Source organism: Pleurodeles waltl, chromosome 5, assembly GCF_031143425.1.
Source record: "Pleurodeles waltl isolate 20211129_DDA chromosome 5, aPleWal1.hap1.20221129, whole genome shotgun sequence".
NCBI lineage: Eukaryota > Metazoa > Chordata > Amphibia > Caudata > Salamandridae > Pleurodeles > Pleurodeles waltl.
Window position 1 is genome coordinate 260,832,247 of NC_090444.1, and position 23,877 is coordinate 260,856,123.

Here is a 23,877-nt window from a genome sequence, read left to right on the forward strand (position 1 = left end):
GCAATTGACCATGGTTTTCCTCAGTTTGTCCGCATGAAAAACTGCTCATTGGATAACCAGGCCGCATCACACTGATGGCCATTCTCAGGTGCCACCTGTTGGTGACGCCAGACAATGACAATGTGGAAGATGAATAATAGTCACAAAAACATTGCTCAGTCACAGATGAAACATTTGTTGGTACAGGAAGGCATTAAGACTGCAAACGGTCACGTTGATAATTTTCTTGTGAGCCTGTAGTCCGCAACTCACACCATTTACAAGATCTAGTCTATGTCACTACTTACAAGTTATGGTTGATGCAAAGTCCCACATGTCTGAACCTAGGTCAGTCAAAGTTGAAACAAGATCATTGAAAAGTTTCAGTTACCTTCAAAGGTTTTTCCTTCTGACTTGGAAGGTATGCACATACTGTCTCAGTCATGAGTGGAAAAGCAACCAAAGACTACACAGAGTTAAGGTGCGAAGGTTGCTCATTGTTCATTATTGTCGCTACCTGATAATATGTACTCGTACATGCGTCAGCTAAAACATGATTTAATGCCCTGTACAGCACCTCGCCTACCATCAGCTCCAGGTCCAGTCAGTAGTCAACTGATCACAACACCACAACCTTGGAGGATTCACTCTGCAGAATCTGTTATAATGTCACCCAGCATCACAATGTTGTGTATATATCTAGGTAGACAGAAATCCACACACCACAACCACTTCAATCATGTTTTCCTGGCATCCCTATGAAAGAGACTGGATTATTCTGTTCAACAGAAGAATAACAGGGAAGTCCCTGAAAATGTTTGCTGCATATACATACATGCAGTTAGTGTTCGCCCTGTTAAGGCGCATGATAAATAAAATAAAAAAAGACTCAATGTTTTACAAACACTACACACAACTTTATACTGCCATTCTTTTAAGATGCTTTAACATCCCAAGTTACAAAGTTTAAATTGGGAATATCTGCGAACTACTTGATTGAAATAATGACCTTTCTGCCTCCGTAATTCTAACCAACGTCCCCATTTAAAGATGATCAACATTATCTTAGAAAAAGGTACTGATGTGGATTTGCTGGGGTTGAAACCCATGACTTGGCCACTAAATCATATGCCAGCAGAAAACATTAAAATCCGCGCAATCTGCTTCAATGAATTTAATTAAATTAGTTGATACTTAGCCTGCTGTGGGGGGGTTTAAAATAGATTCCTCATATCCTTATAAGACAAGTTTGTTGGTGTGAAACTGACTCATGCAATTAGTGTGCAGGGGGAACAGCAGCTTACAAATTGTTTTTTGAAGATCTCGCACAGGATCTCTCCTCGTCAGTTTCCATCAAACATTCCAGCTCCTCAACCCGTTAACAGGATTGTTTTTGCACATGCCCCTCCAACATTCATGAAGTCCAATCGTTTGTTTTGAATCCTTACTGGGCAAACCTCCATAGATCCAAGCTTGATTTTCCACACTGTCTTGTCATGATGGGCTATACTACAACTCATTAAAGAAGGGACATAGCCACTAGTTGGTCAAGTCACCAATGCTAAAGGCCTGGCCCTTTTTTTTTGCTGGATGCCTGGCCTTCTAGCATTTCAAAGGAGCAAACAAGAATTTTTACCATCTCCGACAGAACCGTAATTACATACAAACTAATGTGGTGTGTAAGAGGTTGTTTTCCAAGCTTACATGCTTGGTATGTGTTGATGTCGCCATTAAATTCAAATAGACTTTTTGGGGAAAAACACTGCAGACACAGCAACATTTAACTAAATCCGGTGACAACCTAAATTGTGGTGAGCACTTACTGAGCCTCTTCCTGATACTAATGTCATTTTATCAGCAATGGCTCTCACAGCATCATATTATCTTCCCTATCTCATGCACAAATCAAGCCAAGGACGGACAAAAGTAAGTAATGTGGGGCCAACATGCCTATTAAAAGGCATCATTCTCTGGCTGATGGCAGCAATTATTATCTTAACCCGGGCACTGCATGAAAAAGTGGTCTTCAAAAACACATGCTTCAATCTGAGCTGGGAAATCAAGTCTGGGGTCAGCATTCTCAGGAACTGTACATCAGAATCATACATACAAAGTGAAGGCAGAAAGGACATTTAAATACAGGCACTGTGCTCATTTTCCTTCATTCTGTAGGATCTGCTGACTCTTTCTGTCCATCACACACAAAATCTGGCACATATATGAGTCCCAGCAGGGACCAATGGCCTAAGACCTCATGCTTACTGAAACCTCTCCTTCGTGACATTTAAAGACCAAGAAGGTCATCTGGCACCTCCTCAAAGGTCATGACATGGTGCAGACCCTTCTGTCTGGTAGATCCCACTATCATTCTTGCATTTTCTAACTTTCTAAAATAGGAAAACCCTGTGATCACAGCCCAATTTGTTACCCTCTCAAACCCACTATTCCTATTTCCACTGCACAAGCAGGCATAGGATGCTTTCAGCCCACAACTTAATATGATAGATTTCAGTGTTAATGCAGTTTTCAATCAGCCGTTTGCACCACAGTGCCACTGGTCACAGAGAACCGAAGGAGACACCTTGTGTGAGGAAAAACATGCTGTAGGCATTCTGTGCAACTTACAAGCAATCTGCTAAGAGGCTGCTTTCATAATTTAATGTTGATTAACTTTTGCTGTCTTATGTATGCTGGTATATCAGACACATGTTTTCAACTGGGACCTACAAACATTTAAGAAACAACTCAATATTATTTGTTTACAATGAAGGGTAAAAGGCTTATTAAGATGGCGTCAGTGCTTCCACATTCAATGTCACTCATGCTTGCTAAATCCATCGGAATAGTTCATTAAATGTTTTCCTTTCTACATGACACTGCTGTTCTTTGGACAGAAAACCTAAACTGTCCTGATGCAAGGAAGGAGCGTGCTCCGATTCACAAAGACTGACAATGCACCAGGTTTAGCAAGCATGAGTGGCTTCAAATGTCCGAGAACTAGTTCAGAATGGCTGAAGCTCTGGTGAACACATCTCTGTCCACAGCGCTTTCCACGAGGCAAATCACAAATTCTCTGACTGGTCTGAGGGCACTCTTATTACTGGGAAAGGACTTCAGCATGGAATAAGGAGCTCGATAAAATCTGTGTGTCTTGATTGGCTAACCTCTAAAACAAGAATCTCAAGAAATGAGGACTAAGAACCAGTCGATTATGAAGCTGTGTAGATATAAGCCAAAGAGCTTGTGGCTCGCCTATAGATTGTTAAAATTCTAGAACAATAAACAGCTTGATTGCTACAGGTTCATGGCCTGTCATTCTCTAAAATGACACTTTATTTTGTTACAATTTACATTTCAGTTATTTTTTCAAGGAAATCTGTCAAAACTGTTAATATTTCAAATGAGCATGGTGAGGAAAATGTGTTTTTGTAATTCAGGAAAGTGCCAGTCGAAATCAAGGCCACTGTACAAACGTGTGTCTATGTCACACTATGTGGGCTATATTTGTGTCCGCTGGGCGGAGGCTGAAAGCAAGGCGCTCTGGCGAAAACATGCGTGAAGCCTCCCTAAACACCCCATATCAAAGGAGTAGGATGCCATGCTGATCCACTTTCAGAGCATTATAAAAGAGGACTCCCTCCCACAGTAAACCCACAACTTTACATCACCCACATGCTAACTTCAACATGCTTCTGGTCACCTCGCCCGACCCCTGTCCGAGGAATGCCCCATGACCATTCTCTGAAGGGGCAAGTACCACAACATCCATGCGATTCTCCAGAGCCCAACGCTCTCCTAACCCTCACCTCCACTAATGATAGCCCTCCCGAGGCGATAACTCCATAGCATCTATGACATGTCTACCTGTTAACCCCCATTAAAAAAATAAGCCCTACATGAGTATGGCATGCAACACAGCGATACATACAGCCTCCACTGACTAAAGAATGACCTGCAATGTTATTCAGTTACTGATATGTATAATTTCTGTATGCTGATCGACAGATAGCACATGGCACATCAAACATTAACAAGCAACAACAGCACAATAAAGTCTCACATCTTTGACATTCAGGTCCTGCAAATATTTCCTCTTCAGCAGAGGAGTATCTGAAACACTAAAGAGCAGATGACCAAGCTAACCTCTTAATTGGTATCTGTCATCAGTAGTTCCTGCTGTCTTTTGTGTTATGCTAGTTCTCATATCCTTTCTATTGACATCATATTTTTTTTGCCAGCGGTCAAAATGTCGCCTGCCGCGTAGTCTTGTTTGTCTTTCAAGAATTTTCTCCTCTTTTTCAGCTTAATCCCCAGTATATATTTATTCAGTCTCAACTCTAGGTCCTTGAAAAAAAATTGTCAACTTGCTCTTTGTCAGGATGATTTTGTACTTCCTTTTTCAATCTGTTGCATGTCACTTCCTATTTTTACATATTTAATTAGCAACTGCAACATGGTTATACAAGTTCCTGCCATAAGTACAGTCAACTCTTCTAGGAGCTTAGAATAGGGGAGTTTATGGATCAGAACAATAAATATGTATAATACTCTAGGAACTCTGTTGTAATTTTCAAGGGAGGGCACCTCCTACTACTTGACCCTTCTCTGTGGACCTTATTCCGATCAGGTATCTCACTGAATAATGCTTTTGCTTCACGTTGGTGCTTACTCAACGCTTCTGTCATTTTAAAGGTGACCATTTCAAACATTCTAGTGAATGAAACTCAGGGCTATTCTGATTACGGCTGTCTAGCTGCTCTGATGCCCAGTTCTATCCAGTGGGCTGAACGGTTGCACTCAATGCCCCCTACTGTATTGAAATAGGCAGACGCAGCTCCTCCGCTATGGCTGAGGAGCGTCACCACCCCGCCAGCAGAAGCAGCTGCAAAGATTTTACAATAAATAGATAATAAACAATGTTTATTATTGTTTTATTGTAAGAGGGGTGGGGCCACGACCTATGACGAGCACGTAGGGGGAGTGCACAGCACTCACCTCAGTGTGCACGTATGTTTGGCTGGCTGTCTCGGGCCGACCAAACACACATGCGTACTGTGCTCTCTCCAACCCAGCAGTGTGTTGCCGGGTTAGACACCAGGCCCAGGCTCCAACTCTGCCTCGGAGTGCCCTGGGTTGGCACTCCAGCCAATCTGAATGCTGTAGAGTTCGGATTGGCCGCAGAGCAGGCTGGGAGTCTGTGCCTGTAGCTGCAGTGGAGGCAGGGTAGCAGCGCGTTGGTGGCAGCGGTGGGGAATCAGGTGTTTTGGGTTTTTTACATACATTTTTCTTCTCTCCCTCCCCCTCATGCCACCTTGCCCCTTTAACACACCGCAAGCCACTCTTGGAAACAGGGGTTACAAATTTGGGAGCGGACATTATTCTTTGAGTTGTCCGGCTCCCAGAAAAACACAGTCAATCACCCTCGTTCTCCCTTAGCTTTCTTTGATGTGTCACAGAGCGGTGACAGGCACGTGATTATCGTGAACTAAATTCCTGCAGCAAAACATAACTCAGACCCTGACCTACTCACATTTTTGGGCACTAACGCGATCTCTCTAAACAGTCGTAGAGGGGAAACAGAAAGATGCTTGAGAAAATTGGAATCCAGGTACATCATGAAAATAGGCACAAAATGCCCAAAAGGACTGAATGAGGACCAAGGATCACTGGTCCCCATCAGTTGATTGACAACATGATCGTTACATGATCCATTTTAAGAATATGGTATTTTTAATTTTTGAATAATATTCTTGTTTCTTCTGTCACGTTCATTTCTATTTCTGTTCATGTGTAGTTCTATCAGACAGGAAGTTATTTAATTTCATATTAATGACATAACTTTCTTGTTATGTAATGGAGGTCTTTTGTGCCATATCCAAAATCAGCTCATCATGGGTGGCTTCATCACACTTGTGCACTATGTTGTTCATGTTTACCCGTTGAAATGCACATGTTGTTTTGCCGTTGCACATTATCCACAATATTACGAGGACACTTTGTCTGACAATTGTTGGCATGATCCGAAATGTCAACATACCTCTGCAGGCATGAGATATTCCTTAAATGTATAGTAACTTATCAGGCAAATGTATTCATGACTTCTGTTTAATGATGTAGAGCTTTATATGCCCACAGGGGTGTAATATTTAATTCCTAGCCTTATTTCACAACCCAGAGTGGCGAGAATATCACACATAAAATCATGTTCATATTTTCTTGAGAAAACATCTTTTTAATCGCTAAGGGTATTCAATGACACTGAAATACAAACTCTGAGTAACTGTGTTAATCGATTATGTGACAGAACACACTTCACCTGCATCAAAAAAGTAACATATGCAGTCTTTCCTAAATGTTTATATATAACAGATGACATGCTATGTGAAATCTGTGCACCTGATATGAATTAAGTAAATAGTGTTTTTTTAGCCTCGATATTAAGTAAGCATTCTGTAGTCAAGATAAGTGTACAGACTAAGTAGTATTTGCAGTCTTTCATGATGATTTTGGGATTTAAAAATAGTGTCTATGGCAGTGTTCCCAACCTTTTCACTTCTGTGGACCCCCATTTTATCAATACTGGAGCCCGGGGACCCCCCACAATCATTATTGGAACCGGGGGACCCCCGATGAGTCAACACTGATAGCTGGCACCTAATATTATTACATTTTTTAAGCAGCCGCGGACCCCCTGATGAGGCTTCGCGGACCCCCAGGGGTCCCCGGACCACAGGTTGGGAACCACTGGTCTATGGTATTTGGACCCGTCTATTGGTTTGGGAATGGCACTGTCAAAAGGCATAACCATGAAATCTGCTTTGAACAAGCTGTTTTTGACTGCCAGCATTTTTACTTTAGCCGCAACTTCAACAAAAATGAAGATGCCATTAGAGGACACAGAGTCTTGTGTCTGAAGTAATGTTTGAAAAAATATATAGGGGTCAGCGTAGGGATACACTGATTCCCCTGGCACGTGTAGGGGGAACCCAAAGGGACCCGCCCACCCCAAACAGACAAAAAAAAAAAAAAAAGGTTGTCTTATGTCAAGGTAGACCAGTGTGGCTATCCCATAAGGTACCGCATGAGCACCCGCACAAGAAGCACACCTATGTTACCACTGAACCGCGCAACCTTCTTTCAGCAAAGCTTGCACAGTCCCATGGTACTGCAGTACCACAAAAAATTAGTAAGAAAAATGTAGGGTGGAGGTCAGTGGAGGGTTGGGGCCCAGAGTGAAATGGTCGCACTGCCTTGCCGCAGGCTTACTGTGCGCAGTTGGGGGTTGTGCACCCACAGGGGGGTTAGGCGCTGGGCCGCTAGAGGCCAAGACCCCGCCCCCCCAGTTCGCAGACAAAGCCCACATGTAGCAAAGGGTGGCCGCCCACAGGCTTGGTCCTGCCGCCAACCCCATGCACAACAGATGACCATTTGCGGTGGGGGGATTGAGCATCCAAAGGAGATCAGCGCAGGAGCAGGCCAAAGGCTAGATCCTACCAGCAACCCATCCCTGCTAATGACATAATGGCCTAAAGACAAAAATTCACTGAAAAAACATGTTAAAGTGACACTATAGTTAGATATGGTAAAAAGATTATTGCATACATTTAAAAAAAAAAAAAAACTAGAAATTCAATGGAAAAAAGACAAAGGGTAATGTGATGTTATAGTTAGGTGTTGAAATAAAACAAAAACTAAAGTTTAAAAATCAAAAAGCCACTGAAAATCACCAGTTATAGATTACTGAGTTCACTATAACTTGCGCGCCCGCCATGCACTGTTTATGACCTTACATCACCCATGACATGTTAAATGACATTGCCTCCAGATGCAACTGCCACTTATGATCCACTAGGCACCACTGGCTGAGTCTGTCCACCCTGGTGTTCAAAGATCCCGCCAGGTGGTTCACCACCAGAGGAATCTCTTAGCGGTCCTTCCATGTCCAGAAGCACAGGGCCCAGGAACCCTACTTGCAGTGCTGGTTGCAGTACCACACGGCGATGGTGTTATGCCTGAGCACCTGCACCAGCCCTTCCTTTGATGGTGGGCGGGAAGGCCTTAAATGCCAAGCCAACTGTCCTCAACTCCAACAACTTTATGAGCGGCAGAGTTTCCACCAGAGCACTCTCCCACCTCTCCCAGACGGCCTCCGAACCCAGCAGTGATGCATCTGTGATCACAGTCAGCTCTGGGTGAAGAAAGGGACCTGCCTCTGACTCAATCGCGGTCCATCAGCCACCACTGCAGAAACTGTGCATTCTCCTCAACAATCTGGACACAATACAACAGATTTCCCTGATGTTGAGTCCACTGGGATTTTAAGTCCCACTGCAGAGCCCATGCATTACCAGCAGAATGCAGAAGGATGCGTAAGGCCAACAATCACAGCAGCCTCAGAACCATCTGCACTGAGAGCCAGGACAAACATTGAAACATCGGGTTATAACCAAAATGTATTGCACTCTGTTCCTCGGGAAAAGCACAATCCCAAACCGTATCCAGAATGGTTCTGATGAAAGGGAGCATCTGTGAAAAAGTCAGGTATGATTATGGCTCTTTGATAGGGAACCCCAAATGATGAGATTCAACGTAGTCTGGAGGTAGTTGACAACTGTCTGGGATAAGACCATCATTAACAGCCAAAAGCAGCGGTAAACATACTTTGACCTCCGCAGATGTGCTGCGACAACTGTCATCAATCTCATGAACACCCGATGTGCACTGGTGAGGCCAAAGGGGAGCACTGCAAACTGAAAATGCTCCTGGACCACTGTGAACTCCAGGTAGTGCCTGTGAGCCTAAAGGACAGGAATGTGAAAATAATAGTCCTGCAGGTCCAAAAGACACCTTACAGTCTCCAGTGAGGACAATACCTGGGCTAGAGTGAACATCTTGAATTTGTCTTTTTGCAGGAAGGCACTGAGAGGAGGAAGATCTAAAACAGGACAAAGGGCTCCATCCTTTTTCAGGACAAGGAAGTACCAAAATGAACACCAAGGTCCTACTTCCAAGGTCAGAACGCTCTCTGTGGCTTCTTTGGACAAAAGGGCTTTCCCTTCCTGCCACAAGACAGATACGCTGCCCTCCATCAGCTGTCCTGAAAGCTAAGGAAGGCGAGACGGTCTGGAAAGGAATGGCAGGACATAGCCCTTATGGACAATCTGAGGTGCCACATCTTTGTCATGATGGCATACTACCTGCTTTTGAAAGGCAAGGGCACACTTAATTCATTTTGCAGTTGCAGCAGCTGGAGGGTCAGGGGACTGGGCTGTACATTCTCTCTGCTGTCCGTGTTGCCTTTGAGAGCCACGGCCGCTGCCATGAAAGGGACAAAATGCCTCCCATACTAGAGGAGGAGTCTGGTATTAATGGACAGGAAAAGCTCTATCGTAGCCACGGAGAGGGTGAAATTGTTGCTAGAATTTCCTTGTGAAAGCAGAAAGACCCAAGTAACATGCTGTGGCTCTGCTCTCCTTGCAACGCATTAAGGCCGAGTTTGCTTTGTTAGTCAAAAGGCGAGATCTGTGAAAAAGCAAGTCCAATAAAGATGCTTGGAATTCCCTGGAGAAGCCTCTGGACCAGAGCCGTACTGGCACCCATAGCACATCCTAGACAATTAGTCATGTCCAATCCTGAGTTCATCACAAATTTTGCTGCATCAGGTTGGTCATGCATAGCTTGTGTATGAGATGCCCAAGATCTACCGGAACAGCTGGTGAAATTTTAGCTACTGTAAACCCAAAGAGCATGGAAGTAATGGCTCAGCAGGCAACTGACATTGAATGATCTCCGACCAAAGCTCATGCAGGAGAAAATCCTCTTGCCAAACTTTTGTATTCTTTTAGACTCACAGAAAAAGGCAGTGGTAGGGAAGGCATGGGGGTTGACCTTGCTGGTGGACTTCTGTACCACCAGACTTTCCTGAGTCTGATGCTGAGTTAAGAAGGAAGAATAGCCAGGTGAAGGACGATGACAACAGGCAGTTTGTGTATTAGCAGGTAGCCCTCAAGAGGCTTTGACCAGCGACCGAAAAGGGTTTCAGAAAGAACCACATTAAATGGTACCAGTGGCTCAGTGGGAGCCTGGTCAGGTTGTAGAACTTTCTTCAATATGTTAGTGATCACTTCCATCCTGAGATTTCTACTTTCTGAGACACTGCAGAAGGGGTACATCGGGAAGAAATCCAGAATCAGCTCTGAGACCTGGAGCGAGATTGGGAGTCATGTTTATGCCCTCACACCATCTCTGGAGTTTGAGAGGAGCAAGAAGAGCCAATTCCCACCAGGAGTTTTTGTGTTTTTTCTTTGACTTACCCAAAGATTTTGACGATGGCCTGCTGTGGGAATGACTTCAGGAAAGGGTCAGTTTTCTTATCAATAATTTTATTGCAAACGTTGCAGTGATATTATCAATGATGTCATAAAAAAGACGTCATGATTGATGTAATACGTGGGGTAACTGGCAATGCATGGCGAGGGCGCAAGTCATAGTTACCTTAGGGCACAAGTTATAGTTTTTGAGCTAACTATAACTCCTTAAATTCTATGGTCTTATGTGTGTAAAGTCTGAAACTAAATCTAATGTCCATGTACCCTTTGGTTTGTTCGTGAATTTCTAAGGCTTTTTAAAATATATTTCCTAACTATAACATCCTTGTATCCTTTGTTTTTTCATTAAATATCAAGTTTTTTTTTAATGCTATCTATAATATCCCTGTAACCTTTTTTTCCCAGTGAATTGCTAGTTTTTTTTTTTAAAGCAAAGTAATATTTAATTACCATAGGTTAACTCAATCGCTGCTGCGCACGGCCTTTGGAGTGGGGGATGGGATTGCTACAGGTCCTAGCCTACGGCCAAACCCCCTGTATGCAGCTAACCACCCCTGCATGCAGCCAACCCCATGCTGTGGGTCTGTGAGTAGGTGTGTGAGTGTCTGGGGGTAAAACTGTGTGTGTGTGGGTGTGTAAGTGGGTGTGTGAGTGAGTTTGTGGGTCAGTGGGTGGTATTATGGGAGTGTGAGCGGGTATGTTAGTGTTTTTGCTGTATGGATCTATGAGTTGGTGTGTAAGTGGCTTTATGGGTGTGTACATAGCTGTGTGCATGTGTGAGTGGGTGTGTGAGTGGTTCTCTGGGTCTCTGAGTGGCTGTGTGAGTCCCTATATGGGTGTGTGAGTGGATGTGTGAGTGTGTGGTTTTGTGGGTCACTGAGTGGTGTTATGGGAGTGTGAGTGGGTATGTCAGTGGTTTTGCTGTATGGATCTATGAGTTGGTGTGTAAGTGGCTGTATGGGTGTGTACGTAGCTATGTGCGTGTGTGAGTACATGTGTGAGTGGGTGTGTGAGTCGGTGTGTGAGTGGTTCTCTGGGTCTCTGAGTGGCTGTATGGGTGTGTGAGTGGCTGTATGGATGTGTGAGTGGGTCTTTAAGCAGGTGTACGTTTTTTAAATTGGGGTCTAGATCTGCCACAGATTCACACAGGGGGCCGCTGTGGATCCACAATCCTCGTGCGCACAAAAAAGCATTTCTGGGCAATTTCTTGCCCGTGAGGGGTCCCTCACAAACCACTGCCTCAGTTCCATGGGGTCACAATACCTCTATCCTGACCCCATATATCCTATTTACGCTTTACTTCTCCCACCTGGGAACCGTGTCCCGATTTACAAAATGGTGGCCACAACCTTTCTCTCAGGTTGTGACCAGACAGTCAAGGTATTGTGGATGGTGCATGGATCTGTGGTTCCATGTCTCTAGATATACATAAATCTTTTTTCCTTATAACTCCAAGACTACTGAACAGATTTGACCAAGATCTAGATTTCTGCCAAATTTGGTGTAATTCCATTCAGCGGTTCGGGCTGTAGTCGTGTCGAAAACCCCTGTGGGAAATTGCATGAAGAAAACATGGTTTGGGACCTCCTCCCCCCTTTTTCTTAGCCCCGGCTTCAAGAATCACCCCAAAACTTTCCAGACAACAGCTGAAGTGAGTGGCAAACAAGTTTTAAAAAATTTATGAAGATTCATCAAACGGTGCCAAACTTACTAGCAAAACAAAAAACACTTTGTCTATGAGAAATGTTGGTGCTAAATTTAACTATCTACTGGCGACGGGCAGTAGGTGATATATATATATTACCTACTAGCCGTCACCAGTGGGTAGTTATAGTTAGGACCTAGTTTCCATAGGAAAGGCGTTTTTTGACTTGGCTATATCTCTGGTGCTGTTTGAAGAATCTTAATGAAATTTTGTCTCAAAAGTGTCCTCTAGGAACTTGTGCATGGAAAGCTTTGAGGTGATCCGTCAAGCAGGGACAGAGAAAAAAAAAAGGGGCGGGGGCAAAAAGTACATTTCTCATGTTAATTTCCATAGAGATTTTAGACATGACTGCTGCCCGAATCGCTGAACATAATTACACCAAATCCGGCAGGAAGGTAGCTCTTGTACAGAAACAACACTTTTTTATTATTTGGCGTAAACCCGTGCAGTAGTTTTTGGGATAATGAAGGAATAAGAAATTTGCATCTGGGTCTGGGTGCAGCCTAAGCACAGATTGCATTGTGAGATCTGACTGCCTGTCAGCACTTCAACCAGAAAGGGATGGCAGCCACCTTGGGACCAATATACATGATAGCACCCCATTGAAAAGCATTGTAGTGAATGGCAGGTTATGAAGGTCACAAAAAGGAGAACGTATGAAGGGTAATAAAAGATTTTAGTTAAAATATAAATCATTTGTTGCTAAGATGATTTTATCCTGTGAAAAAGCCTTCTGCTGGGATTTCATAAATCATGTTTGAGAGAAAACTGTTTTCCTATTATCTTCCCATAAAAGTTATGGAAAATGAGAGCATAGTTTCTGTAAATTCACATCATCTTTCTCAGCCATATGAGAATGAAGCCTGACATTCTCAGTAAAACATGTAATCCCATTATGTGCAGCCTGTCAGTTGATTCCCAGGTATTCTACTGCAGCCTCCCAGAGAGTTTGATTGAAAAAACAACTAGAGCACTAACAGTCTAACTTATGACAGAAGTGTGGCACACCTGAAGCCATCTTGATTGAATCAAACTGGTACTTCCTCTTCCTTGTTTTTAAGCCCAAAAGGGCTTTATTTGATCTGTCTCCTGACTAAAACCTTCTCTTTTTCAATGTAAGTCAATGGACAAAAGCAATTCCCCATGCCTTTTTTCCAAAACTCTCTTACCAAGTTTCAGAATATTGGCATGTATGGTACACTGGATCACTGAGGACAGGAGGAATGGGGTAGGGACATGGACTTAGATAACAGAGGGCAGGAAGGAGATGGTCAGGGGCACCAAACTGACCTTACAGGGCAGGCGTCAGGGGTTGCAGCAGTACAATACACCACACAGGGAAGTGGGATGGCACTGCAGTACAATGGACCACGGAAATCAATAGGGAGGGGACAACAGATAGCAAAGGGGAATGAGGCCGGGGTATAAAGCTGATCATAACAGACAGGAGGGACAGATGCAGCATAACGGACCATGAAGGGCAGGTGGGAGGGGGCAGAGACATGACAACTGATCAGACAAGGCAGGAAGAAGGGGATAGAGGACTGCACATGGAAAACTGAGGGCAGGGGGCAAAGGGACAGGGCGGGAGAAGCAAGCTGAACATGGAGGCCAGGCGGGATAGGCACTGGAAGCACAACACAGCATGGAGGGCAACAGTGAGACTATCATGGCATACACATAGACAACAGGGGGAAAGTGGGAGAGGGTCAGGAGCAGCAAGCTGACCACACAGGGTAGGTGGGAGGGGCTGTGGCAGGACAGAAGGCCATACATGGCTAGCGGGAGGGTTGGTGGCTGCACAACGGCCACGGTGGGCAAGAGGGAGGGGGCCTGGGGCATGCACAAAGGACCATGGAGGTCAGAAAGGATGAGTAGTGGCTGGACACAGACAAAAGAGGGCAGGGGAAGAACCTTCATAACAGACCACATGGGGTAGGCAGGAGGAGCATTTGCAGCACAACAGAGCATGGAGGGCAGAAGGGAGGGAATAGGGGCATGGAACTCAGATAGGCAGGGTGGAGGTGGCAGGGACAGGTGGCAGCCATCAGACCATGCTAGGCAGGTGGAAGGGGCAGTGGCAGTTCAACAGAACACTCAGAGTGGAAAGAAGGGGCAGTGGAAGGTCCATGGAGCACGGCAGACAAAAAAGAGGGAGCAGGGGCAGCAAGCTAAGCACAGAGGCTAAGCAGGAGCAAAATGATGGGGCATAGATCTAGGCAAGAGTGGGCTTGGACATCAAGCTAAATGGAAAGCAGTGGCAACACATTGGACTACGTAGGGCAGGGAGGGAGGGGGGCTGGTGCATCGATGCAGACAACAGAGGGTAGGGAAGGGCAGTGGTAGAACAAGGGCCACAGAGAGCTGTAATGAGGGAGCAGGGGCAATGACTTGTACAATGGATGGCAAAGAAAAGGGGGCAGGAGCAGCAAGCTTGGGTGGTGGCAAAACAATGCCAGGCAAGGCCCTGCAATACCTCCCAACCCCCCACCACCACCGTGCATTGCAATGAGCATTTTGCTTAATGTTAAAAAGCCCTAGAAATACACTGAAAAAAAACAAAGGTTACAGGGACGTTGGAGTTAGGAAAGAGATTTTTTTTTAAACTAGAATTTCACTAAAAACTAAAGGTTGCAGGGATGTTATAGTTAGGTTCAGATTTTACACACACAAAACCATATAAATTCAGCAGTTACAGTTAAAGTTATTTCAAATAACTATAACTCATGCCCGAAGGTAACTACAACTTGGGCCCTCGCCATGCACTGCTAATTACCCCAGATATTACATCACTTATGACATCTTCAATGACATCATTGATAATATCACTGTAACATTTGCAGTAAAATTATTGATAAGAAAACTGTGCACGGCAAGGGCGCGAGTTATAGTTACCTTAGGGCACGAGTTATACTTACTTCAAATAACTCTAGCTACAACAGCTGAATTTATATGGTTTTGTTCGTGAAAACTCTGAACCTAACTAGAACATCCCTGTGACCTTTGGTGTGTATATGTGTATATATATATATATATATTTTTTTTCCCCACAAACTGCCATTCTGCAGCTCCTCCGATTGCATTCACTAATAGGGGTCAGAGCCGAGCAGTGGGCGCAGGACCCAGTTTTACAACAACACAAATGGCTTGCACTCCAAGATGTAAGTTATTGCGCAGTTTTAATATGCTGGCTGACACGTTTCGACCAAACGTTATTTGTCAAAGCCAGACACAGACCTACCAACTCACATGGCGCAATAGTGTGTCTCACGATATCGGCTCGCTTCACACGGTCACACGGTGAGGAGCAGATATCACATGGTGTGCCAAAGATTAGTTGGAAACCCCTACAGAGAGCGGATTTCCAGCTAATTGTTTTGAGGTTCTCTACAGCTGATGTCCATTATGAGGTGTGAAACCTCCCAAGAGCATCGGCTGCAGCCTCAAAAGCTGATTTTTTTGTTGGTAGGGCAGAAAATGGAGAGGGGCGCTGGCATGGGGGTTGTGTGCTTGGAGGCAGTGAATTTTAAAGTGCCTCGGGCTGTGCCCCGCTCCCTTGAATGTCCGCCCACTCTTCACACTGTAAAAATGTTTTAACGGTCGGCAGGTCTGCACACATGCTAGTGGAAAAGTGCCCAAATTCCTTTTAAAACAATCCATCACCATAAACATGATAGAAAGACTGCGTGCATCTTCATAGAGTTCAAACATAATAATTATTCTTGTAATCGCATCAGTCTTAATGATACGAGCCTATAACATAACAGTCAAAATATCATTATGGCAATATGCCACAAAATATACGTAAACCGCAACGGAGTTTCTTCAGAGAAAAAAAAAACAAGCAGTAATCTCAAAACATAATAGCAATAATCCACGTAGCTGCCAAGTGCCAAAATAATGAAAAAATACTTGTTTGGTTGTCACCACATATATAAATCAGAGACAACAATTTTCGAGTTCTTACAACCACCAAGTAACATAAAAATGTACTGAAAATTAATTTGTTGGACATTGTGCATTCAAGTCCTTCAGTTAATGCAGAAACGTCTGTAATATAACATTGCATTTAAATGCGTCCTGGCTAAGTGGCTGATGCTCAAATGTATAGACACATTGACTTTTGCAACACAATACAAAACTTTGTACACAAATAAAACATATAAGAAAGTGTGTAATCCCACGTGAACTACAAGTGCTACAATGAAAAAAATCAAAAAAGAAAAGAAAAAGGAAATGTGCCAATACGCAAAAAATAGTTGGGCATTGTTGGACAAGTTACTTACCTTCGTAACACCTTATCTGGTAGAGACAATATCTAGTTGCATATTCCTTATCTTAGAATTTTCCTCAGGCGTCAGCCTGAATCCGGAGATTTTTTTCTAGCAGTATTCTTGCGTGCTGTTCGGTAGCATTGATCGGCTCTGCATCCATTGTTGGCGTCATCCCCGCAGGATATGACATTGCGGGTCCTATATAGCGGTCACCCCAGTGCACTGACGTCAGTTTAATTTCACAACTTTCCACGCCAAAAGCGCAGAGTCATCAAAAGCACTGACCACTGGTTTGTCAAAACTAAGGCCCTGAAAGGAAAGTACCTGTTCCTAGAAATCACTTCGCAGAGTGGGAAGGGTGGGTGGGGCGGTAAGAAATCTGCAACCAGATATTGTCTCTATCACATAAGGTGTTATCGAAGGTAAGTAACCATCTGATAGAGACATCTAGTTGCAGATTCCTTACCTTAGAATAGATACCCAAGCAACAGCATCCCCAGGAGCAGGTCTGCTAAGTAAGATCATACTATGAAGTCCTGTACGACTGAACGAGCAAAGTACCCGTCCCTACAGACCTGATTGTCCAGTCAGCAGTGTTTTGTAAATGTGTGCAGAGATGCCCATGTTTCAGCTTGACAGATATCAATGGCTGGAACTCCGTGTGCTAATGCAGTGGTCGCAGCTGTAGCTTTGTTACAATGAGCACACAAACCTTCAGGTTGTTGCTTCTTGGCCAGTGCGTAGCAAATTTTAATGAGGAGTACGACCCATCTGGAGATGGCCTGTTTCTGCACTGCCCGACCTTTTTTCACACCTACATATCAGACAGAGTGGACCATCCACCTGGAACTGTTTTGCACGATCAAGGTAAAACGCAGACGTTCTTTCTGGGTTCAGGTGGTGGAGTCTTTTGTCTTACCTAAAAGGATTTGGGTGTGCATAAAAGGTAGGCAACGCAATGGATTGGCCTACATGAAAGGGTGTGACCACTTTTGCAAAAAAGAAGCCCTAGTGCGAAGCACCACTTTGTCAGGATAGACGGAAAGGTAGGGTGGCTTAGATGACAATGCCTGCAGCTCACTCACCCTGCGGGCATATGTAATAGCCACAAGGAAGGCTGTGTTGAAGGTAAGAGGCCTGAGAGGACAATTGAGAGTGTGGCTCAAAGGGAGCACACATTAGGAATGTTAGACCCAAATTCAAATCTCATTGGGGCATACTGAATGGTGATAGAGGAAACATAGGAGTAAGACATTTAAGGACTTACTAACAATAGGAGACTTAAACAAAGAAGGTTGATCAGGCAACCTCAAAAATGCAGAGACAGCAGATAAATAACCTTTTAAAGTGACCACAGCAGACCACTGCTGGGCCAGATAAAGGATAAACAACAGGACCTCAGAGAGGGGGTAAGCATACTTGTCTGTGCACCATGCCACAAATGTATTCCAATGACAGGCATATACTGTTTTGATGGAGAGACGCCTGGCTGCCAAGATGAGGTTACAGACTTCGGGCTAAAGATCAAAAGCTGTTAAATGTTGCCAGTCAATTTCCATGCAAGAAGGCGGAGGCTGGACAGGTTTGGGTGGAGAACCCTCCCCTGCTGCTGCGACAGAATATTCTCCCGAAGCAGCAGTCTGATCGGAGGATCAATGGCCATGGTCAGTAGCTTGGGATACCAAACTCTCCGTGCCCCGTCCAAAGCCACAAGAATGACTTGGGCCCGGTTGTTCTTGATCTTCTTGAGAACTCTGGGAAGAAGTGGTATAGACGTACATGGGGCTTGAGAAGAAAAGCGTTTCCAAGCGAATGCTGCCTTGGAAACTCCAACGCACAATACTTCTGACATTGCGGGTTCTGTATGGAGGTGAACAGATCTAACCAAGGCTCTCCCACTGCTGAAAGAGACCTTGTGCCACCTCCGGATGGAGATGCCATTCGTGATCTACTAAGCAATGTTGGCCGAGTTCATCCGCTCTGGTGTTCAGAGAGCCTGCCAGGTGTTAAAACACCAGGAATATGCTCTGCTGTTCCAGCCATGTCCAGAGGTGCAGAGCCACCTCACAAAGGGTCCAAGACCCCACCCCACTTTGCTTGTTGCAGTACCACATGGCGGTGGTGTTGGCCACGAACACCTGCGCCACCTTCCCCTTGAGAGAGGGAAGAAATGCTTTCAAAGCTAGTCTGATCACACAAAGCTCCAACAGGCTGATGTGGAGTCCATATGCCATCTGGCATGATTCACAAACAGGATGCAGTAGGCCATGAAGCCCAGCAGCCTCAGAGCCATTATCACCGAAATCCAGGATAGAGGCTGAAACATTGGTATCACAGCCTGAATATCCTGGACTCTCCGCTCAGGAGGATAAACCTAAAGCAGTACTGTGTCCAGAACAACTCCAATGAAAGGGAGTGTCTGAGAGGGATCAGCTGTGACTTTGGCAAGCTAATAGTGAACTCTAGTGAATGGAGGAGGCCCGCCTTAGTTTAGAGGTGGGAGATGAAAGCCTGGGGTGAGCCCACCTTTAACAGCCAGTCGTTGAGGTAGGGGAAGACTGAAACCCCTGACCTGCGTAGATGAGCTGTGACCACAACCATCACCATGGCGAATACCCGGGCGGGTGCTGGTAAAGCCAAAGGGGAGCACAGTGAACTGAAATGGCTTGTGGCATACCCCAAACCAAAGTAATGTTTGCAGGCAGGCAGTACGGGGACATGTGAATAAGCGTCCTTCAAGTCCAACGCTACCATCCAGTCTACTGGGTGCAGGGCACATAAAACCTGAGTCAGAGTGAGCATTTTGAACTTCTCCTTCCTGACGAAGAGATTGAGGGACCGAAGCTCTAGGATAGGGCGGAGGCCCTTGCCCTTTTTGGGTACCAGAAAGTAGTGGGAATAGCAACCACAACCTACTTCTAGCATGGAAACCCTCTCTATTGCACCCTTGGCCAAGACAGCCGTAACTTCCTACCAGAGAAGAGTCAGGTGATCCTCTGTCATCTGATCTTAGGGTGGTGGCATGGATGGGGGGGGGTGGTAGTCTTGAAAAGGAGGGAGTAGCCCCTTTGGACTATCTGCAAAATCCACCTTTACAACGTGATGGACTTCCAGCGGAGCAGGTGATGGCGGATCCTGCCTCTGACTGGTCCTTGTGGGGCTGAGTCAGACTAGTCAGGTTTGGAGTCAGCTGGTGGACTGGCCAGAACGCTGGCTCCCTGATCATGAGGGCAGTGGATCCCACGTCCCCGGCCACGCAGAGGCCGTGCACCATGCGCGTCACAGTGGCTGGACAGGAACGGACATGGTAGGGTGCCCATTCAGTAGCCACAGAAGGGGTGAAAAGCAGACTCAGGGGGACAATGGGCCGCTTCGAGGCCCAAGCACCTAGCCGTAGCACAAGAATCCAAAGAGACGGGTGCCATCAAAGGGCATATCCAGAAGACTGGCTTGGACATCCCCCGACAAGCCAGATGTCTTTAACCAGGCATTGGCACCTAAGGGCCACTGTTGATGCAACGTCTCTAGCCAGTGAGTCAGTCGTGTCCAGTCCACATCGGAATGAGAACTTTGCTGTGTCTCTCCTATCAGCAACTGCTTGGGATAGTACAGCCCGGGCCTCCACAGGGACATGTGGCAGCACTTGCATAATACCAGCCCAAAAGGCAAGCAGTGTTCACGGACAGCAATGTCAGGCTGGCATAAGAAAACCTCTTCTTCCCAAGGGTATCCAGCCTCATGGATTCCCTATCTGGGGGGGGGGGAGGGGTGCAGAAGGGAACACGCCCTGAGAAATAGAGGCTTGGATGACCAAGCTCTCAGGGGTGGGGTGTTGCGTAAGGAAACCTGGGTCGCTTGGAGCAGAGCGATGGCAGCGGACAACTGTCCTATTCACAGGAGCCACTGTTGCTGGGTTTGGATCAGGTACCCAGTAGGACATCTTTGAGGGCTTCATTGAAGGGGAGCAGGGGTTCGGAGGATGAAGCTCCAGACTGAAGTACCTCTGTCAGGAGGTTAGTCCTGACTGCCACGGAAGGCAGCTAAAGGTCGATGACTTCAGCTGCTCTTTGCACCAACAGAGTGTGAACCACCCTCCTCTGAAGCCTCAGTAGGAGGAGAAAGCATGCCAGTATCTGGGGAAGTGTCCAGTCCACTGGCTTCATCCAAGTCCGCATGCCAGTCCAGTCCAAAGGGTCTTGGAGCTGGTAGTCTAAAGTGTCCAGTCACTCCTCCTATTCCTCACCATACCCTAGCCCATAGGAAACAGGCTCAGGATCTGACATAGGAGGCACGGCTCCTGTTGGAGCCGGAGTCAGCGTCATACGACGCCCATCAGGCTCCGTGTCAGAGTCAGCAATGAGGCTGGGGGCAGCACCACCCAGGGGCACAAGCGGTGTTGGGGGCATCAGGTCGGAAGCAGCATCAAGGAAGGTTGAGATGGCATGACTGATGCCATCCCAGATCCAAGCATGGATCCATGGCTGCCCCTCTGAGCTGAGGCTGAATCTGCCAGACCCAAACCCAAAGTTGCCCCCTCCGACTCCAGGGGCCTAAAGGCACTCCAGCAGTGTTGGACTGCCCAAAAATGAGGTGCAAGGCCTTCTGAAACTCTAACTGGGCAGGGGTTGCTCCGGCTCCCGGAAACTCAGGGAGACGTGAAGTCGGCCCAGACACATGCTCAGCAGATGGTGGCCCAGAATGACAATGCTCTCTCGTCGGTTGACAGACGTGGTGAAGTTGAAGAACGTTTCGCTTTCTCTGACTTCTTCTTTTGCCTCGACTTACCCGATCGTCCCGAGGACCTGGAGTGGGACGACGATGAAGGGGGACTCAGCAACCGCTCCCAGGACCTTCCTCTCGACCAGGACTTCGACTTACGCGAAGTCGAGTGTCAGGCCACCATCGGCTTCAGGGACCACTCCCTCAAAGCCTTTGAATGTATGGCCTGACAGTAGGAGCATGACTTTGGGTAGTAGTTGCGCTCCAAACACCAATGCACACGAAGTGCAGATCCGTCACCAACATCGCCCGATGACTGGAGCGGCAGGGCTTGAAACCGGTCTTCCTTGATGACATCCTCGACACACCAGGAGTTGTACAACTCAAAAAACTTTGACAAAAGGCCAGTCGGAAAAAATGACTGAGGGGTAGCTCTCTTCAGATCAGCGCTGGGTGGCGCTGAAAGAAAATAACTGACATCAGCACACTGGGGTGGTGCCTTTATTGGACCTGCGACATCATATCCGGCACGGATGACGCTGAGCCGACTGATGCCATTTAACGGCACACAGAGGTACTGCTCACGAAAACTATCCAGATCCAGACTGTCACCTGGGGGAAAGACTGTTAGAAAATACATCTATATATCTAGACTATTTCTTATGTGATTATGTCTTAAGTCTACCAGCGGACAGTATGAATAACACGGACTTTATCACCAAGATCCAGAATATTTCTTGGAAATCCAGCTATATTTTGGTCACAATCGATGTTATATCCCTGTACATAAGCATTGACCCTGATTTGGGAATTCAGGCATGTAGGTATTATTTAGGGACAAACTTGAATTTTCTATGGCCATTCCACAATGCTACTTGAAATGCTGCATTTTTGCTTGGCACCAAACTTTTTCCTTTTTGGTGACCAATGGTATAAACAACTTACTGGGACTGCGATGGGAAGTTGCTTTGCTCCCTGTTATGTCAGTATTTTCATGGGTTGGTGGGACGCATAACACATCTGGACAGACACAAATGAGAGATGGACACAGCACCTAGCATTCTGGACATGTTACACTGATGACCTTTTATCATTTGGGATGGGCCACAAAAGACGTTAGATGAATTTCTTATTTGCATGGCTGATAATGATTTGAATCTACATATCACCTGTAACACACAAGGACAACCATGGAATTTCTAGATGTACTGTCACAGTAGAGGAAGAAACCATTTATACAAGTCTCTTTAGAAAGACCACAGTGAGCAATAGTATTTTGCATGCCTATAATCATTGCCCTCCCCCCCCAATCGTAAGTGGAGTAATCCCTTGTGGGGAATTGTTAAGAGCTAAACGCAACAATATTACTCAACAGGCATTTGAGGTGGAACAAACAAGGGTGGTTAGAGGTTACCCAGTCACTCAAAGACACAGTCTACCATTTACTCTAGATATTCCAACTTAGGCCACACACACTGTCTTTCCTTAAATGCTGAGGGAGACGTTGAGGCTCACAAAATATGAGCAAGAAAAAAAACAAAGAAAAGTGATCAGGGCAGCTTGTCAAGTATGGGAGGGTCAGCAGGGACAGTCTGCTACTCTTAAATGGAGAGAGAAGGGCACCAAAGAAGTCAGACTAAAAAACCTTACATAGTTAGTCAACCTTGGTCAGGCGGGTGCTGAGGAAGGACAAGCACCTGGTTAGGTCTGGCCAAGTTATTGGCAATCTAGTTAGCCCTCGCCCCTTAATAACTTACAGGAAGAGTAGGTGTGCATAATTATCCCAGTAAACAACAGGGAAAGTCAGGGTCCGGGCTCAAGGAACAGAAAGGGTTCTGTGAATGTGGGAAGTGCAAATCTCAAGCCTACGGCACCAGTAAGAAAACATACACATTACCGATGGGTGGAACAGCTAAAAAAATTAAATTTATAAACTGCAATAGCGACTTTCTTCTGGTATGCCCTTGAAGACTTCAGTGTGTGGAAACTACGATTTTTCCTGTGAAAAAGATCTTGGAGCACTTACAGGAGATAAAAAACAAAGATCCTAGTTACCAATTGCACGGCACTACCATCAATCCCATTCCCCGAATACAGATGAGATTTCCTTTTTTGGGATTGACAGGGTCATTGGGAACGCGAGAGGAGATGACAAAGAACGTACTTTGAGACAAATGCAGTCAGAATATATGATCAAGCATAACAGTAGACATTCAGGGGTCTCAACCAAGACAAAGCATTTTATGTGCGTGTTGCCTGAGATACTGGCCCGTTTGATGTCCGTTTTTCTGGACATTATGATAGATAAGTAATAGCTTTCATGTGCTTCTTTTTTTAGCCAAAGATTCTTTAGCTTCAGGACTGATGATGGGTTTGAGACTTTTTCACATGATTTTGTAACCAAACCCTGTCTCTTATGTTAAGATCCAATATACGTACCCATTGTTCTCTGTGAAGTTACTAATGACACATCTATTGTGCTCATTGTTAATAATGCCCTTACAGACTTTTTTTTGTGGATTGTCACTTTTCCTTCTTTTATTTTTTTCATTGTAGCACTTGTCTTATATGTTTTATTTGTGTACAAAGTTTTGTATTGTGCTGCAAAAGTCTATAGATTTGGCCATCAGCCACCTGGCCAGGACGCATTTACATGCAATGTTATATTACAGACATTTCTGTATTAACTGAAGGACTCGAAAGCGTGATGGCCAACAAATGAGTTTTTCGTTCATTATTACGTCACTTGGCGGTTATAAGAACTCTTTACATTGTAGTCTCTGATTTATATGTGTGGTGATGACCAAAAGAGTATTTTTTAAATTATTTTGCTACTTGGCAGCTAAGTGGATTATTGTTATTATGTTTTGAG

The 23,877-nt window shown here is 45.3% G+C and overlaps 1 protein-coding gene across 4 annotated transcripts in view; it reads right to left on the reverse strand.

The window, feature by feature from the left end:
- The window catches only part of THADA (THADA armadillo repeat containing), a 1,551,972-nt gene that overhangs the window by 506,455 nt on the left and 1,021,640 nt on the right, over positions 1 to 23,877 (reverse strand). The gene's annotated exons all lie outside the window — the stretch shown is intronic.